The following is a 14,027-nucleotide window of genomic DNA, read 5'->3' as shown; positions in this document are numbered from 1 at the left end:
CTGATTAAACACTATACTCTGTCTCAGAATCTATTCTTTTAGTCACGTGAAAATTTTCCCTAAAACTTTCAATAAATCTACGTGGTTACTAGGTTTCCTTGATCATATCCCCATGAATCTATCTAATAACTAATCGTCTTGATATTCGTTTGCACAAAGAGAATTGAAGTGATCTGCTTATGAATACACGGGACTTTGATTGTAATAATTAGTTCAAAACTGTATCAATTACACTTCCATTTCAAGCAAAGACTATTTGTAAAAAGTATGTAATCATTCCTTTTAAGCTTCTCTGCTATATAATTATCCACATTGTCCGTTTTCGGTTATGAAGCACACAGGCACTGTATCAACAATGGGAGCCGAAGGCTGCACGTCAGCTCCAACAACCTCATCGCTAGAGCCCCATACTCGAAGCCTCCCTTCACCATCAGTGATATCAGGAAAGCCATTCCACCTCACTGCTTTAAGAGATCACTCCTCCGCTCATTCTCCTATCTTGTTCATGACCTGACCTTGGTCTCTCTCTTCTACTACATTGCTACAACATATTCCATCTCCTTCCTTCTCCATACAACTATCTTGCCTGGCCTATTTACTGGATTCTTCAGGGCTGTGTTTTCCTTGGAGTTTGGGTCATTGCCCATGAATGCGGTCACCATGCATTCAGCGACTACCAATGGGTGAATGACACTGTTGGTCTTGTCATCCACTCCGCGCTTATGGTCCCCTACTTCTCGTGGAAATACAGCCATCGCCGCCACCACTCCAACATTGGATCAATCGAACATGACGAAGTCTTTGTGGCGAAGCCAAAGTCCGAAATAGAATGGTACTACAAGTACCTGAACAACTCTCCTGGCAGAGTCATCACTCCGGCAATCACACTTGTATTGGGTTGGCCCTTGTACTTGGCCATCAATGCTTCAGGCAGACAATATGATCGTTTCGCAAGCCATTATGATCCTTATAGTCCAATCTTTAATGCTCGCGAGAGGCTTCAAATCTACATTTCCAATGTTGGTGTCATTGTAACAATTTATGTGCTTTATCACAGCGCACTAGCAAAAGGGCTAGCCTGGCTTATATGCATCTATGTGCTACCGTTGCTCATTCTAAATGGAATCATTGTTTTCATCACATATCTGCACCACACTCACACTTCATTGCCACACTATGATTCATCTGAGTGGGATTGGCTGAGGGGCGCGCTGGCAACCGTTGATAGAGATTATGATGTCTTGAACAAGGTTTTCCATAACATCACAGACACATGTGGCTCATCATCTCTTTTCAACAATGCCACATTATCAGAGAAATTTCTAAGTTTGTGATGAAATTTAAAAAAATTCTACAAAAGGGGCGATTTCGGTGAAGTATTCCGTAGGGGGGTCTTGCATTTCAGGAGCTCGAAATGCGAGCTCAGCAGATTTTTTATTTTTATTTTTATTTTTTTTCGGAGGGCGCGAATGCGAGCTCTCCCAAATTTAAAATTTTTTGGTAATGCGAGCTCTCCCAAATTTTAAATTTTTTGGTAATGCGAGCTCTCCCAAATTTAAAATTTTTTGGTTTTTTTTTGGGAGGTAGACAATTTTTTTTAGTAATAGCTAAATGCGAGCTCCTAAATTTTGTAATAGTAAGAATTTTATTAAAAATTTTTCAAATAGCTCGCATTTGATAAATTTGACCACCAAAAATTGTATTTAATTTTTTTGTTGGATTTCGCATTTATAAGTATGACTATCAGAAAATTAAATTCAAACTTGCTAGGAAAAAAATTTAAAATGAAATTTACGAGCTCCCAAAAAAATGTAAAATTAACTGTAAATGTTGTTTGTTTTGTAGAATTTGCATTTACTAAAATGCTGTCGGTAGTAAAATCTTATTTTAAAAGCTGTACTAAAATCTTAAATTTTGGAGAAATGTTAGAGAAATGTTATTTAAAAATCTGTAATTAGCAGAGGAATAAATTTTATTTATTTTAAAACTTGCACGTGCCTAAAGTCATCAAATATGTGCTGTAAAAAAAATCATATTTCTTTTATATTAAAAAAAGTTGGAGCATTTTTTACGGTTGGAAATACATTATTTTATTATAATACATTTAAATGGTGGAAAAAGTACACATGCATAGTTCTTTGTATTCCATATATCAATGTAAAAATAGAATGAAATTGTTAATATGTAAGGTGTTGACTGTATTTTATGAATAAAATACTAACTTTTTTTCCTTTTCTATCAAATAAATTTTTTTAATCAAATTCTAATTTTTTCTTTGTTATTAATGAATCGTATTTATTTGTTGACACCAGTGAATATTAGTTATAAGAATCTAATAGTTAATAGTCATTAATATCTGTTACAATTTTAATTGTAATTTTAGAAAGATTAGGGAGTGAACGGATGAAATGGAAGATTAAAGAGAGAGGATTAGGGTTCGGTGAAAACAGGGAAGAAAATTGTGAAAAGTGCAGAAACAAGACTTCGGTTCTGCTATATCCGCGAACCGATCCGAGCTCGGTTTGCAACCGAAAGGGTGCGGATCCGACATGGTTCGGATCCGCACAACCGGAAGCACAGACGATCCCTCGGATATTTATGAAGAATTTTTGGATCCGCGGTCGGATCCGTCTGGGCACTTAGGATCCGAGCTCGGATCTGTAGTTCTCTGCACTAATTGCAGAAACTGCAATTTTTCAAACTTTTTCTCTCTTTTTCCGGCCAATTCCAAAACACGCGTTGGAAAAACGTTTTATGAAATCTAACCTCCCACGCACATGTAATATACCAAAAGTACAATATCCAATCTCTTAAAACACATCAAACACATCTACATTGCAAATCGAAGGGTGAGGTTCTTTGATCATTTTTGCATTTTTACACTAAAATGGCACTTTTGGGCATTACATGCACATCAAATGAGTCCATGAGCATGTATAAACATGTTATTAACAAAACTCACGTGAATATACTGAAAATGCAACATTGTACGTATGCTTGGGAATTCTAAACACTTAAAGCATAATTTGATAAGAAAACCCCCCTTTTTACACTTGTTCCTCAATTGTACCTCCAAACTAATGATGAAACTCCGGTACCGCCTGCAAACAAGTGAAATATATCTAATTAGTCAATTAAATCACACTAAAATGTAAGAAACACATAAAAACACAACTACAATATTATAGGATGTAAGGTTGCCTCCCAACAAGCGCTTTCGTTTATAGTCGTTGGTTCGACTGAAAAAAATTTCGATCATTTTAGAACAATAGGGAGGGTTTTTTCTCCCCATTGGTCGAAACTTCCGAGTCACTCTTTTTTTTGTGAGCCAATAATTTTATTATAATACAACTATACTAACGAAATAACTACACATCTTGCTTCTTTATTTTCAAGGTCACACTAAAATAAAATTAAATTGTTAATAAGTTAGGGCTTAATTTTCATGAACAAAATTGGAATCTTATTTTTAACTTGCCCATATGAAAATATTAAAGTTTGTTCCCTATATTTAATGGGGAAACTATGAATAACAAATCTCATATAATAACAATTTATAAATATATTATAAATAGTATGTTTAATTTTTTTTTGTTGAAGTTCCGACATTGCAACTAACTTACCGTGTATGAACTAGAGGAGAGGTTAGTATAGTTTACCTTTTTTGGTTTACATATGTTGCCATTTTTTTTGGTTTTGTTTAAAAGAGTACTCATATAAAGTGAGAAATAAGATACGCGTGATGGCATTGTTCCTAGCCCGAATTCGTGAAATTTTAGAATATATACAAAATGTCACCAAAAAAGTATGCAATCCATAAGTTAGGTTATTTATACAATAACGATATAAGTAGCGTGCCATCAATGCTGCCCAAGTCTTCCATGAGTACCACATGTTGTTGGTTTGGGTATTCTTTGACTTCGACGTGGTCGGTTTGGGACTACTGTATGGACTTGAGTAATATGTGTCAACAGTATAGCATCTTCAATTTGAGTGCTTATGCCTTCACCTCCTTCACATTGCTCAGAAGTATGCCGATATGAGTCCCTATCAGGCGTAAACTCTGGAAAAGTAATAGGGGACCTAGAATGCCCAATCGATACATCTCTCTCATGCATGACTTCGGTCTGAGGAGTGACAAAAGTAGATACGCCAGCTTGGTCCTCAGTAGCCATCGAACCTCCATGGAATCCAGTTTGTATGGCGGGTTCTGGTGATCGGAATCTACGACGTCGTCCACCGCCATGCTGACTTCCGTGGGTATTTCTAGGAGCTCGCTGAACACGACATGGATCAGGGTATAGTGGAATCTCCTGTGGTACGTGGGCAGGGCAAAATGCAAGTCGGCGTGACTCTCCTACATGATACAAAGATGTGGATGTAAAGTCCCTCAACTCTTGAAAATATCTGCTGTGTTGTTCATCACTAACTACAAGAGAGTCCTGTGCCATGAAATACATGCAAGACATGGCATCGCTCTGGAAAAACAAATATAAGAATTAGAAGGAGATACTGTGGTAAAAAATAGTTTAAAATGTGAGCAAACTCAAAGTGATTATTAAAAGTGGGTTGGAAATAAACTTACAAGATATTGTGCCCTAGCGCTATCACCCTGAAAGCCCTCTGGGAAAGCGGGAAAGCGACTCGGATTTGAAATATAAATCACCGTCCGCTCCTGATACCACTGAACATACTCATCCGATGGATAAGTAGTATCTTCAATTACAGTGCCATCTTGTACATGCACACGTCGATCAGTCCAAATATCAATATATTATCTATGCGTGGTGCTCCAGTCTTGATTCGCCCTACCACGACGATCTAGAGAATGTAGAGCTGCCTGATTATCCGTCAACCTCATATCAGGCAGGGACTGATGAAACCCAAACTGCCGCATAACCCGATGAGGGAGGTGCGGCTCAACTACATCCCAGCAAATAAGATACGTTACGGACCTCCAAATGTCCCGACCTGCAGTACAATATGCAGGAAGAGAAGCGAGAACGTCCTCCGAATATGGCTGCCATATGAACTGAAAAAAATATAAAATCAAAGTTGTTTCATTTTTTCTATTAAGAAATAATAAAACTTCCCAATATTCAATTCTAACAATTTCATGAAAAAAGTGCTCGGCTGCGGTCAATTTAAAAATTAAAAAAGTGCTAGACAAATTGTGAAAAGTGCAGAAACGAGGCTTCGATTTTCCTGTATCCGCGAACCGATCCGAGCTCGGATCAAAGGATCCAAGTTCGGATCTGTCTGGGCACTTAGGATCCGAGCTCAGATATGTAGTTCTCTGCACTAATTGCAGAAACTGCAATTTTTCAAACTTTTTCGGATTATTTCCGGCCAATTCCAAAACACGCGTTGGAAAAATATTTTATCAAATCTAACCTCCCACGCACATGTAATATACCAAAAGTACAATATTCAATCTCTTAAAACACATCAAACACATCTACATTGCAAATCGAAGGGTGAGGTTCTTTGATCATTTTTGCATTTTTACACTAAAATGGCACTTTTGTCCATTACATGCACATCAAATGCTAGTCAACCATTATTATAAAATTTTTTAATTTCTAAAAAAAATTCGGCAGAGTCTCCCCTATAACTGGAGGTTAACTCCCTGCCAACAAACTCAATTTCCATTAACAAAATGCAGTATGACAAACTTATGCTTTGAATCGACTAAAATTGGCAGAAAAGACTACTGGAGCGAATTTCAAAAATTCCTATTGTCCGGACATATGTACAATACCTCTTCAGGACGCAGGCCTGTCAACTGATCTCGGAATGCGGGCACAACATGCCTAACAACTCTGTGTATGTCTAAGTCATTATTCCATCTATATTTAATAAAGTAGGAACCTGTTTAGAACAAATTAAAGTTGTCAAATAACAAATGTCATTAAAACAACCGAAATAAGGGCGAAACGCGCACCTAACTCCATATGGACCAGGGTAATGCTCCAACGGCGTGATTCGGTCCGGACGCATGGTTGGTATATGTTCCCAAATCCAGAGCTGTTAGAAAATTAGAATCAATGTTAAAATTGCAAAATGATAAAATGCAAAAAACCGAAGATAAATGTCACCATTATTGCAATGTACCTGTAGCAAAACTAATGGACCGGCAATAGCCGATTTGGCAGGATGCGTGGCATCACAAAGTGACCGATAGAGAGTCGCCAAACACGCACTACCCCAACTATATTGCCCAATAGTTTCCAAGTCCCACAGTAATGGAAGATATAACAAAGGGACTTTGTTGCCGAACTTATCGGACAATAAATGTCCACCTAATATCAGTAAGAGGTAGATGCGCGCGCGCTGCCTACATTCAGCATCTGAAGCATCGGGTGGCAACTCTGTATCCAAGACTCTTGCTAAACATCCCAATTTTAGCCTCTGTCCATCAAAGTATCCAACTGCAAGAGAAAATCCAATGAGCTCCTCACAAATGGCTCTCCACTCCTGAATGCTGCGGTATGTGTCTACCCCTATAATCGGTGGACCATCGATGTGCAACCCCCACAACACCTCTACATCCTGTAATGTCACGGTAGCCTCTCCAACCGGTAAATGGAATGTATGCGTCTCGGGCCGCCATCTCTCCACTAAACTTGTGATCAAAGAATGATTAACCATCTGATATCCACTCTCAAGCACCCCCTCAAATCCAACCAAGGCAATATAACGACAAACCCGATCAGGAGTAGGCGTATGCTCCCAAAATCCTCTGTCACACCGTCTGACATCTAACTGATTGCTCTCAATATGTCCGTGAAAAATGGAATGTGCCCGGTGTGCAGTTCCCGCCGATATAATGTCGTGCACGTATGGTCCTGGATGTAGGCCTGCAGGGATAGGAGTGTCGGCCATAATCCCAAGCAAATATCTGACATCGATTAAATTCCATGAGTTATGCATAAGTAAAACCCAAAAAGTCAGTTGTATCCAATTTTGACCTATAAATCGCGGTCACGGCTTTTTTTTTTAGCAAATTTTGACCATATAACACACCATACATCGACTAAAACTCCATGTCTATCAGTTATTTTTTTTTTAGAAACATATTTTATCCCTCTATGTATTCATATACTGCAACAATGTATTTGTAGTCATATTTTAAAAATTTTTAAAAAAATTTGGCAAAGTCTTCCCTATAAAGCGGCCATAACTCCCTGTCAATAGCTCTTCAAAAATATCATATCCTGTATATGCAAGAGCATTAACACATATAACACATCATCCGAGCATTCCTTTAACAGATATGTCAACAAATCAATGGATAGGGGATTTAGCGATAAAAGAATAAAACTGTTGGGTGGCACGTGTAAACTGGTTATTTCAATACTTATCAAAGTATAGAACGAAACATGCATTTGACAAAACGACAATGAAAGTCACTAATGTAATTATTTAAAATAAATCCAGAATCGAACACAAATGAACTAGCTCGAACCCCACGGCCAAAAAAAAAATGCACTGACATGAGTTTCAAATTTCTAGGGAGTCGATCAAATCAAGACCTATAATTCGGACAATTTCTCCTATTGTGACCCGTCTGGTGACAATTTCGACATCTTCTTGGTTCGTCTGGATCCCTTTCATCCATCTCATTCCGAATTCTGCTAGCTCCAACCCGCCCTGCCCGACGTGTAACAAATTTGCTCCTGTCTGTCTGCAGCTCCCATCCAGGATGGAGCCAAGTATCTTGATGCGGCAGTGGGTTAAACTTCCCTGAATACTGGACGGCCCACCTTGTTTTGGTAAACTGCTGGTCCACAAGAAATCCCGGATTGTCACCTCTATTCCTGCACACCGCCAAAGCGTGTGAACAAGGAAGCCTGTAATTCTGCCACTTTCCACAAGAGCATCTCTTATAAAAAAACCTTATGGTTTGCGTATTGCCTCCTTTACCATCGACACGCCGCCCTGTGATAACCTTGTATACGCCCGATGGGCCATCGAACTCAATGACTCTGTGGGCGCCGGCCTTCAGCTCAGCATTCTTAAAACGTCGCCATATCTTTGGGGGAAAAGGATTGCGATAATGTGAAGCATCTTCCCTTCTCGTCTTAAATAACGCAACTATCCGATGAAATGTCATGTCAATGCATGCACGAATTGGCAAATGGCGTGCCCCGCGCAAGACATTATTATAGCTTTCGGATATATTGGTAGTTAGAATACCCCAACGACGGCCATCATCGTGTGTTAGGCACCACTTTTCTGGACTAATGACTGACAGATAATTCCAAGTATCTGGGAACATGCTTCGTAGTTCTTTTCTGAACATCCGCCACTTGCGTAATTGTCTTGCCCTTCCCATTGCCCAACACAACTTTTTAAGGTGTAAACCTTTGAAGTGTGTCATCAAATTGCTCCTAACATGTCGCAGGCAAAATCTATGGTAGGCTAAAGGTTCCTCCCAATAGTCAAAGTGTGTCATGGTATAGATGATACCATTGTAGCGATCGGAAATGATACAGATAGGATGTCGATCAAGTGCCATATTATATCTTAATTGTTCCATGAACCATGACCAACTGGAAATCGTCTCCTCATCCACTATGGCATAAGCAATTGGCAGAATGTTGTTGTTCGCATCTTGAGTGACTGCAACAAGGAGTTTGCCCTTGTATTTGCCACGCAAATGAGTGCCATCAACGCATATAACCGGCCTGCACATGTGGAATGCTTAAATAGCCGGTCCAAACGCCCAGAATACATACTTAAAGGTCTTAACTCGATCCGAACTATCCGAATGATGTGACCACTCCACCACGGTGCCTGGATTGGATTGCACCAGGGCATCGAGATACTGTGGTAGTTCTGCAAAATTCGCCTCCCAAGATCCAAACACAAGCTCAATTGCTTTACGTTTGGCATACTAGGCTTTTTTGTAAGACACATCAACCTTCAAGTTTTCTTTAACGGAATTTAGTATGTTCTTGACCTTTAATCCAGGGTCATCTTCAATGCTACGGAGGATGTGCCTTGAAATAACGGAAGCCGTCAGGCTTGTATTGTTATTTCTAATCATGTCGCTCAAGCAGTTATGGTCATTGACCCATTTTGTAATTTGCCACATTCCATGGGTCTTTTTCTTTACGGCTCTAACATACCAGTCGCATGGTGGATACCATGGCGCGGTTGAAGTGGAAGGAGTTCTTTCAATTGATGATTTGCATTTAGCAAACCACGTGTTACTCTTACTCTCAATAACTCTGAACTCCCTATTGTGATTGATGGACCACATCCTAACTGCCCGGCTGAGCTGCTGCTTACTCTCAAATCTCATATGGAGACGTATATTATTATTCTCCTCACTGAATGTTACAATACGCTCCAATCCATCCTCCTTTTCTATATCATCATCATCTATGCTCCTAAGATCGGAGAAAAATGTCATTCCTCTTGGAACATATACAGAGCTGCCAGCTGTGCTATTGCGTCTGTCCTCTTGGAACATATCGAGGTTTACTCTTAAATCCCCACCTTCATGCTCATCATCCGAGTCACTACCAGACACATCTTGCGACTCCGACTCTTCAACCTCTTCCGCATCAACTTCCGGGTCATCTTCTTCCGGATCATCTTCAAGAGAGCCAAGGAGCCTATCATGTATACTAGCATATACATCATCTTCGGCTGAACTGCGACAACCTTGACCAGGGTTAGACTCGATCCCATGTGGATAAATATGGCATAATGGACCTGGATCTCCAAAACTTGGAATCAAATCCAGGCCATGAAAATATTCCTGGGCACCCATGGACCCTGATGTGAGCCTTGGTTCTAATGAATCCATAGATCGATCATCATGCATATAGTGACATGCCGATGAAGTCTCTGGAACGATTGAACTAGAACCGAAGTTAAACTTTGTTGGATCCATGAATGCATGTATAAGCGACATCATTGGACCAACATTACCTATTGGTCCAGTGAATACGCTATTAACTACAGGCATTTGGACGATTTCTTCCTTCTCGATATAAATCTCCGTCATGTATGAAACTCTTTCGATCCAAAGATCGTACATTACATCAAGAGTTTTATCATCCACCACTGCAGAAACAGTATATTTGGAACTCTCCAACGGTTGACGAAAAAACAATTTCGGCTTGAACATCCCTTTATCGACCCCAATATAATGGTAAATCCTGTCAACCAACTCCCCGTATCCAATTCTATGCCTCAAAGTGAATGTCCGGTTGGAAGTACGAGGCAAATAACAAATAAAGTCACCCTCGTAATGTATTTGTCCTCCCCAGTATAGGTTTACCCGCAGAGGTCTTTCTACAGACATGTCTGTGAAATGAATCCCTATTTTGGGGACAATATATTAGAATTAGTAGTCCAAGGGTCCAAACAAATGAAAGAGGGTGGACTCTAGGTCGAAATTGGAACTATTAAATAGACTAATTTCGATCCAGATGTTTATGAAAAAATTGAAAACAGGTATGAAATATGCTATAAATGACGATAGGAATAGCCTAAAACTCCGAACGAAATTTTTAGAAAATTTGGACAGAGTCTCCCCTAAAAATAGACTAAAACTCCCTGCCAACCAATCCACAAATTTCACTAAAACTCCCTGCCAGCCAATCCGAACAGGGTTTATATGAAGTAGTAATCACATTTGCCACACTACATATTGTCAAGAGACCCTATAATTTTCAAAGTACAAGCGTAAGAAATGTACGGAAAGTTATATATATTTGGGTTCCACATTCACACCGCATAACAAGATCCACATTCCCGATGATGTGATATTCTAGCAATGAATCTTACAAAATTAATGTTTTTCCCTGTAGCAGATTTTGCCACTTTTTTAGCATTATAGATTTTGTCAATTACAAAAAACATTACAAGGCTGGTCATTGACTTTCAATCCATCAATTCGCCTTAAAATAAATCCGTATTTCATATTCTAATGCCCTATTCTACTGGAACAAAATTTAACAAACTATACTATTTCAACTTGTCGGCAAACATCCAATAGTTGTAATATAACATAAATTAGCTAATGGCTTGTATCAAATCCGAATTAAGCCTTATGCATAAGAAATGGTAGTTGTAATATAAAATAAATTACCTATTAGTCAGTTGCCCTCACAAAGAAAGATCTACAAAAATTTCGACATAGTCTCCCCTATAAATGGGCTAAAACTCCTTGTCAAACAATCCAAATATCCATGAAATTCAAAAGCGCCAATCTATAAACTACATGATGTTAATAAAATTTCTAATCTCCAATTGTAAAACATACAATGTCCAATGTAGATAGTGTTTCGACCAAAAATAATAGCTGCGAAATAGATTTTAAAAACAAAAAATTATGATGAATTTTAAAAGAATTCTACAAATGGGGCATTTTGAGCATCGGATTACGTCCAAAGGGTCTTCGCATTCAGCAAATGCGAACTCACGGAGCTCGAATTTTCGAACGACGAAATCCAAAAGAATTAAAAAAAAAAAAATACCAGACCTCGCATTTATTATGAAATGCAAGGATCCGAGCTCGGATTCTTTATGGCAACCCTCAGATCCAACAGGGTTCGGATCCGTCTCAGCAGATGATCAGACGAGCCCTCGGATCTGAGTGAACAACTATGGATCCGAGCTCGTATCAAAATGATCCGAGGTTGGATCCGTCTGTGTTGAGTTGTATCTGAGCTCGGATCATGCTTTTTCTGCACTAATTGTAGAAACTGCAAATAAACTGCAACAAATTGGAAACAGAAAATTTGCCCGAATTCAAAAAATATAACACATATCCTCAGATCCACCACAAAAATTGCAAAAATAAGCACAACCCACATCAATTAAACCCAAATTTCACAACAAATCTGAACTTGTCCTTGGATTCAAGTATTCAAGTATTAATTAAACTTAAAATGCTATAAGTGAGGCATTGCAAGTGGAAAAGCCTAACCTTTATGTTGTTTGAGAGTCGCAATGGGACGGCAATGCTGGCAAATTTTGGGAAGCGGCACTCGCGGAACCAGTCTTTGGATGCTCCGGTCAGCTCCGGTCTTTGGATGCTTCGATGTGCAGAAACCAGCTCTGTTTTCTTTGTTTTGATGTTCGACAATTCCGAATTCTTTGTTTTGATGTTCGGCAGCTATGTTTCGATATTGCGTTCTGCTTCTCCCACTCACTTTTGTCTTTTTTTTTTTTCGAAATGGGGTCTTGGCGGTATGTAGTGCGAGCTCACTGAGCTCGCATTCCCAGAATGCGAGCTCAATGCGAGCTCGCATTCCGGAAATGCGAGCTCAATGCGAGCTCGCATTGCGGGAATGCGAGCTCAGTGAGCTCGCATTTTCAGAATGCGAAGACCCTCATTTGTGGAAAACGATCCAAGAACCGCCCTCGTTGTAGAATTCTTTTTTTTTTCCATCATAAACTGAGAATTCACCCCACATTATCATGCAGTGGAGGCAACTGAAGCAATGAAGCCAATTCTGGGAGAGTATTACCAATTTGATGGCACTCCTGTCTACAAAGCAATGTGGAGGGAGGCAAAAGAGTGTCTTTATGTTGAGCGAGGTGAAGAAATCAAGGGTGTTTTTTGGTACAAGAATAAGCTTTGATGAGATTATCTGATCCTGATCACCTACTGTTACTAGTGAAGCTGTATCTTTATTGCATTTGTGGAGAACCAAGAAAGAAGTAGCTTTTTTTTGCTCTGGAGAGATGCATGTGTAAGTTTGTGTAAAATTACATTGCGCTAATAAACTCATAGCCTATGTTTCATGGAACTCATATGGTTTTTTCTTTTCTGTAGAAAAAGAATTAAAACTAGTCTATTTCACGTTGCAACAAGTCTCTTAACTATATTACCTATTCATTAATAGGTTCCATAAGTTAGATTTGTATTGGCAAGGTCATGACACTAAGGGAAAAGCCAGTTTCGGTTGGTTTGATTCTTAATTCTTAGCAGTTAAAGTATGGCTATTAGGCGTATCCCTTATTTAATTTGAGTACATCATAATACCGCTCCAACGGATGGTGATTTGTAGACATGAAACATGATACTAACAAATGTAAGATTCGGTTCCCTCTAATATCGTATCCAGTTCTGAAACAAAGTTCCTGAGCTAAGAGAATATTGTCAGAGAAACTCGTACCCGGAACAAAGGCAGACTGGAAAGGGGAGGTAACTTCTGGTAAAGCACTATTAATCCGATGTGCCTGGATCCACTCCGTGAGGGTCTCTCTGCGGATCCTCGCTAGTTATGTCCAGAAATAAATCCATGGATCCAATCCGCACCAGGCCAGAGAGGATTCACCAATTCCTTCTGGATCCGTGTCACGGATCTACATTGGCCTTGGGCACCTTCTGTCCAAAGAACATATTCCATTCCAAATACTTATGTTTATTGAAGACTTGTGTGTATAAGGCCTAGGCACGGCATATAAGAGGGGGAAAAAGGGTAGTGTTAAGAGAATCTCAAATTTCTCAGATTTTTTGTGACAAATCTCAAGTTTCTTTTCGAGTTGAATCAGGGGTTGTAGAGGTTTATCACACGACATTTCGGAGTTTCAAAATGTTTTCTTTGTCGATTTTTCAAATTAGAAGGAAGGAAATTCCTTCTATCTGCTTTATTGTTGTATTCATTAATATAGCTTTATTCAGATGAAATTATCTTGTAAAAAAAAAAAGTGAACTTGCTATGGAGGAACTAAATAAAAAAAAAAAAAAAAAAGCACTTCTCTCACAACTCTGTCCTCCACCAACCATGCGCTGTGACCAGTGTATCTACAACTATGGATGGAACGACAGTAAATGACAGCAGCAGCAACACCAATAAAACTAGTCAAGCTCCCCCCTCAACCATAAATTCCCAACTAGCAAAAAGGACGAAATTCTTTGTGCATAGCCATTCTCACTTTTAAATTTGTTAGAATAAAAAATAATCCAACTTGAATACTTTTGTTTGTTTCCATTATCTGGTTGTGATTCTATAAGATGAAGTTCTAATGCACAGAGGAAAGAGTTCAAAATACTA

The 14,027-nt window shown here is 39.0% G+C and overlaps 1 pseudogene; it reads left to right on the top strand.

Moving 5' to 3' along the window:
* Nucleotides 1–355: 355 nt before the first annotated feature.
* Nucleotides 356–12,740, top strand: LOC113737253 (delta(12)-acyl-lipid-desaturase-like; annotated as a pseudogene).
* The last annotated feature ends 1,287 nt before the right edge of the window (nt 12,741–14,027 follow it).

Source organism: Coffea arabica, chromosome 1e (genome assembly GCF_036785885.1).
Source record: "Coffea arabica cultivar ET-39 chromosome 1e, Coffea Arabica ET-39 HiFi, whole genome shotgun sequence".
In the NCBI taxonomy this organism is placed as follows: Eukaryota; Viridiplantae; Streptophyta; class Magnoliopsida; order Gentianales; family Rubiaceae; genus Coffea; species Coffea arabica.
The sequence above is the reverse complement of the archived record's forward strand: the minus strand, read 5'-3'. Positions and strand labels throughout refer to the sequence as shown.